The sequence below is a fragment of the Sinocyclocheilus rhinocerous genome, unplaced genomic scaffold, assembly GCF_001515625.1.
Source record: "Sinocyclocheilus rhinocerous isolate Xijiao unplaced genomic scaffold, SAMN03320098_v1.1 scaffold3227, whole genome shotgun sequence".
In the NCBI taxonomy this organism is placed as follows: domain Eukaryota; kingdom Metazoa; phylum Chordata; class Actinopteri; order Cypriniformes; family Cyprinidae; genus Sinocyclocheilus; species Sinocyclocheilus rhinocerous.
Genome location: NW_015656021.1, coordinates 51,783 through 58,116, shown reverse-complemented (window position 1 = coordinate 58,116; position 6,334 = coordinate 51,783). Strand labels below are relative to the sequence as shown.

Sequence of the window (6,334 nt, the reverse complement as noted above, 5' to 3'; positions counted from 1 at the left end):
CACACACACACACACTAACACACACACTCTCACACACACACACACACACACACACACACACACCCCCCTCATCATGTTAATTTAAGGTGAGTTTAACCTTAACTTCTATTTGTTCTTTATTCTGACTATTTTTTTCCGTGTGGGAATTATGATCAAACCATATGTCACAAAATCTTTTATATTTGAGCATCTTCTTTCGCTAAACTCCAGCTCATCTGGACATTCATCAACCACTTGAGTGCATTAAAGAGAGCATGAAATCATAAAGCATTTATAATATTCACATATGCAGTTCATAGGGAACATATTTTATTAGCCCTACAGTTACAGCATGAAATACTATTTAACCCTATAACACTCTACATAACATTGACTTATTTTATCTCACAATTCTGACTTTTTTCTCGCAAATGCAAGTTTATATCTCCTAGTTCAGACTTTATAACTCGATTTAACTCAACAATTGCGAGTTTGTCAATTCTGTGAGGAAAAAAAGGCATAAGTGTGGGATTATAATGTTTCTGAGCCGAGGGAAAAAGAGAGAATGACGAGGTGATTTTTTATTTTTTTATTTAAAAAAAAGACAATTTTGAAATATAAACTCAAAATAACTTTTGTATTATTCTTTTATTCCATGGCTTTTATAGACTGCTACTTTGTCATTTTCTGCCACCAGATAGACTCCGCCCACAAACATCATCATCACTGTTTGCAAACACGATCTATACGATGTATTACGGTGATAGCGTGTAAAAAGCGAACTTTGGCATTCATTTATTCAGCACTTTCTCTGTCAATAATTAATAAATAAGTAAAGATAAAAATACACAAATAAAGACATAAACAACATCAATAAATATAAATATAAAATAATACAAATGTTTAAAAAACGGTCTGATAACGTGAACATGATTTCAAAAGTTGAGTAATATTAAATGTAGAATTTCCAAATAATATCAAAATAACTGTCTGATGTGAAATATCACAATAAAAGCCTCTCATAAACTTGTATCTGCAACCTGTTTTATTTGTAAATTAATATAGTTATAAAAAGAAAACTCCGTTTCCAGAAACCATCCTGACTTCCGACTGATCTGCATCACCTCAGAGCATCACTCACACAATGCCAGGACTGTCTGATGATTCAGATACTATAAGAGAGTATCTCATTTTCACAGACTCACTTCAGATTGGTAGTATGCCTTCACACAGTATCACTTGCACCACTTTAGGACTGTAGACAGAACAGCATAAACGCACGTTTTGGCGGGCTCTTATTTTGAAATTCATCATCAGACAGTCCTGAAATGGGGGGGACTCTGCTGAGGTGTACTATCAATCTGAAGTGAGACGGTTTTGTGGAAACAGGAAAAAAAACAGGTTGTATATACAAGTTTATGAGAGGCTTTTATTTTGTTATTTCACATCAGACAGGCTATAGGCTATTTGTTTAGGCTATATCTTTATTTGTTTATTTTTATATTTACTTATTTATAAATTATTGACAGAGCAACTGCTGAATAATGAATGCCAAAGATGCTTTTCTTTTAACTGAGTTTCCACACGTTATTGCCGTGGTGCATATATTATGCGCGAGAATGAGCGTGTTTTCACAGTGGAGGCTGGCCTGACCGCAGTTGTGTGTCAAGGAGTCCATCTACTCATCACTGACTGTTTCTGTTAAATACCTGTAACTACATTATTATCATTCAGCTGAAGAAAGTTGTCTATTGCATTTTTCTTGCGCCTCTTTCCAACATGTGAAAAAAAGGCTAATTAAAAACCTCTGTGTCTCAAGATTCTCTAGATTCAAACTCATATTGGTCTGCGAGTTTGTTCTCTTTCTCCATCTCGCTTGTCTTTCTTCTCTTTCAATCACAGGAATAATCTCCACTCTGTGCCAATCGGACCGTCGACGCTCCAGAGCAGATTTTTTCTGGTATTTGCATTCATTTGTCACATATGTAAAATTACCTTAATAAAGTGTGGGGGAAGATACTTAATTACTGAATTACTGCAGATTTGCATTAACATGTTTTTTTTTCTATTTTGAGAAATAAGTTTGTTGTGTGAGAGAGAGAGAGAGAGAGAGAGAGAGAGAAATTAAACATAGTTGCTTCATTCTTTGAATGCACTTCTAGAAAACATGACATCTCTCTAACTGGAAAATAACTGAAGAGTTTCCTCGGCCTGTGTCTGGATGTGGAGTCATTTCGAAGTGATTTTGTTTGTCTTCTTGAGACTCTTTAAACGTCATGTTGACCATGAGCTGCTCTTGACAATAAGCTTTTAGAAATGTTCACTTAGTCACGGACAGACGCGCTGGCTGTCTTTCATTCTCACTGAGGCAGGAGACGCGTGAGGGTCCCTGATGGATCCGTATCTGTCCTCAAGACCACCGCAAGAGAAGAGAGAGAGACTAAAGACTCAGAAGAAAACATTTTTTGAAATGTTAACATAATCAAACATGATTTGTGTAATTTGATCAAACAGGATGAATGTTTTAGAAAGACACAAACCAACTTGCACCACAAAACATCCCAGAATTCACCAAATCCACTGAAAATTCTTACTGAAAACACCTGAAAAGAATATTAAGGTTTGACATGTTAACCATAGCAACAGTATTTAAGATATCAAGAATCCCTTCACAGTTTTACATCTGCCGTGTTTTTACATTATTCTGATGAAGTTTTAAGGAAATGGAGTAAAAATAAGAGTTTTCAAAGCATTTAAAAAAATGGCACACTTCCTGCTGCCAGTTGGTGGCGCTATAACTTTGAGTCCTAATAGTCACATCTACAGGTGCATCTCAATAAATTAGAATGTCGATTTGAGTTGAATTACTGAAATAAATGAACTTTTCCACGACATTCTAATTTATTGAGATGCACCTGTATGTGATCGGCATCATACAACGGACAAAATTTTGGAATCGTATCACACCAAACAATTTTGGGTGCAATGCGCAGTCTGTCCTGTGGGTGGCAGTAATGGGGAAAAAGTAATTAATTGTGCGATAACTTTTATGTCAAGAGGAAAGACTGCATGCAGAGACCACATGCTTCAGAGAGAAGGAGCTTCGCATACTCATCAGAACTACACCAAAAAAAAGGAGACGGGTAACAAAAATATTAAATTTCAGTCATGTTCACATAGTGAAAAATACTATTAAACTATCCAAGTGTCCGCTGTTGCTTATATTAGACTTTATAAAACTACATATCAAGCAATCATGACTTTGCTAAGTCAGCAGCTACCAGAGAACAGATGTGACATGTTTCAATATTTAATTGATATTATCTGGTTTTGCCTTACATTAATTGCTTGCCTTTTTAGTAGGTGATATGAAGCAGACGCGACTGTGCAAAGACAAAATCTGGTAATGAAACATTTATTCGAGTTGTAACTGTTATTGCTTACTTCTAGAGACTTCAGTGATACATGACATGGTGAACAATTACTGAATGAATAATGCTGAAAGTAGGTTAAGATGAATTTTAAAAGTGTGCCCCTAAAAGCACAAGTGGCCCCTGCCTGGCGCCCCCAGTTACTGTGGTCTAGATCTGCCACTGTTAGAAACACGCTCAGACCTACAAGCATGTTCTTCAGCTCACGCTAAGAGTCCGTGACGGGGAATGACTCGAGGGTCAGGTGCTATGTTAAACAGCTGCTCAGACGCAGATACTAATGGATTTCTCCCTGCGGCTGCGACGAGGGTCACCGCAGGGGTCGCCGACTGTTTTCAGCTTTTACAGTTTTACAGCTACTATCACCACCAGAATTCAGAACAGAGCCACGAGAGCCACGTGTAGTCAACAGCTAAGATTTGATCTCTGTTTTTATGTATAATTACAACTAGTTTAATTTCTGAGTAAGACACCAGATAAATCAGTTAAATCCATAAGGTAAAATGACAGAACTGAGTTAAACCAAGAGTCGAACTCCCTGCTCTTAGTCTGAAACAGTGATGGATGTGGGCAAATGTGCCATTATTTGCTCCTGTTTTCCACAGCAGTGCTTCAGCATGATGACAACTGCTGCTTTATTGTCCTGAGGTTTGAAGACATTGACGTTAGGACAAGTACAGCAAACAACTGACTTGTGTTTTAAACACATCTGTCTGTGGAAACCTAATCACATAAAACATGCTGGAAATACACAACCGTTAACTAAAGCTTCATGTAATGTTTAGATGGAGTCAGCATGTGTGTGATTTAGTGTGAGGAAAAACTGCTCTCGACTAGAAACTTCCAGGCAGGTGTGTTGGAACCAAACACTGCGGGACGTCGGCCCTTGATCTGTGGGACCTGTATGTGTATATGGACCCTGTCCCAAATGGCACACTTCATGTGCACTTGCGGTCTTGAGGACTCACAATGGCCACCACGTACATGTGTCCGTTAAGTCCATGAGACTGTAGGGTGTCCCATTCGTCATTTTAGCTTTCAAAAGGGTGCTCGCGAGTGCCCCTTTTACAGCATTTACTAGTTTATTCAGTAACTAAAAATACTATTAACTCATGTTAATTTGATACATGAGTAAGACAATGAATAGGGACAATACATACAGGCAGTAGCAAGTCTCGGTACTTGCTCTGCCGCAGCAGCGTAGCAGATCTATTGTGCCAAGAACAAATACATTAACATTGTCATGTACATTACCATGCCAATCCCTCCGAGAGTTGTCATGACAAAAATATAATATAGGAATCAGAGGCAATTAAATGTCAAAACTTAAAGTTTCTTATCATTTAGTATTTCACAACTGGGATATATGTACTTTTTTATCTTCTCGATTTCTAGATTACACAAAAACATTTTTGGAGGAACCTGTAACTGTTCCTGCCAGACATTTACACATGACAATATGAAGGAATTAAAACAAAGATAGAGAGACAATCAGCAATACAATCAGATAAAGCAGACCAAAAGAGACATGTCAGTGAAGTTAATCGCTGTGGCTCTTGCTGGATGTTATGGGAAAGAACTGTTTCTATCACACAAACAATAACAGCTGATAAAGAGTCTGCCAGTGAGCTGCAGTTATCAGCAGAAGTATCACAGCGCTGGCAGGAGGATTAGATGAAACACACTAGCAAAAAACAGCTCAGATAAAGTCGAGAGTTTTTGTTTGGCCTGATTCTCAGGGTCAAATCAAGATTGAAGTATTGTTTCTTTTCCAAGCAGCTACACTCAGAGACAGGTGGCAACCATAAGACATTTGTGGCCAGAAAACTTTCCCATTAACAGGCTCATTCAAAACTCACACAGTTGCATGTTGTCATGTCAAATGCACCTCTTTCATTCACGTTAAATAGAGTTTGTGTTGTAGTCACTCTCCACTTTAACACGAATGAGTTTTATCACCTTGTCAGCCAGCGTTTGAGAACTTCCCTGTTAAAGGCCAACAAACGCCTTAGATCCTGAATCATCGCAGGGAGTCTATGGCCTGTCAAACTGGATACATGTTGTTTTGTTAATGATCTCGCCACACTCAGGTGACTGTGAGACAGCCGCAGGAGTCGAACTGTCTGAGAGGCTGCTCGTATCAGCGCGCTCATGCGAAACGTGTTTTTCTTTCAGGTAATGTAAACAGCTGGGTTAATTCCTGTGTTTTCCTGAAAGATCGCTGCCGTCACACTATGAGTTTAAGAAACACGTCTGTTCTGAGCTCTAATGGACTGTATGTGGGTAACAGATGACTGACAAAGAGATCCTGGAGAATGCTGTGAATACACAATATTATTTTATACTGGTACATTTCATTTAATTTACATTTCTGAAGAAATGTGCAACAGCTAAAGAAAGAGTTACATATATACCCCTTTCTGAAATTAAAGCAACTTCATATCATTTTGCAACATGGGGTTTGTTCAAACTGTTTTTGTGAACTGTTTATGTTTTAGTCACCAGAACAGGCAACATGTCAACTGCCTGGATTCTCACAGAGCGCTTACACATTTTTAACCATAAAATGAACTTATCCAGACTCAGTGAACTGTTCATTACTGGATCTGTGCTTACATCCACTTTGCATAACTAAACCTACCAGATATCATGGAGAGAATCGACCTGTTCAAGAAAAATCACCCAATGGTGTTCCACAGGGCTCAGTGCTCAGCCCGCTTTTTCTATCATTATAATGCAGATGATACTCCACTATCATTCTCAACCCACAGGAATAAATTTGCACCTCTGCATGTTTGACAAGTATGTCCTCTTGGATGAACACTTCAGAAATTTACTTTGAAAATCAAGCTGCTGCTTTCACAGGCCAGAACCAACTTGTGTGTGTGTGTGTGTGTGTGTGTGTGTGTGAGAGAGAGAGAGAG

At 38.3% G+C, this 6,334-nt stretch overlaps 1 long non-coding RNA gene across 1 annotated transcript; it reads left to right on the top strand.

Moving 5' to 3' along the window:
- Window positions 1-2,909: 2,909 nt before the first annotated feature.
- On the top strand, window positions 2,910-6,301 carry LOC107719241 (uncharacterized). The gene is made up of 3 exons (XR_001637497.1): window positions 2,910-3,122; window positions 3,340-3,382; window positions 5,586-6,301. It is a non-coding gene; the product is annotated as an uncharacterized LOC107719241 (long non-coding RNA).
- Window positions 6,302-6,334: the final 33 nt, after the last annotated feature.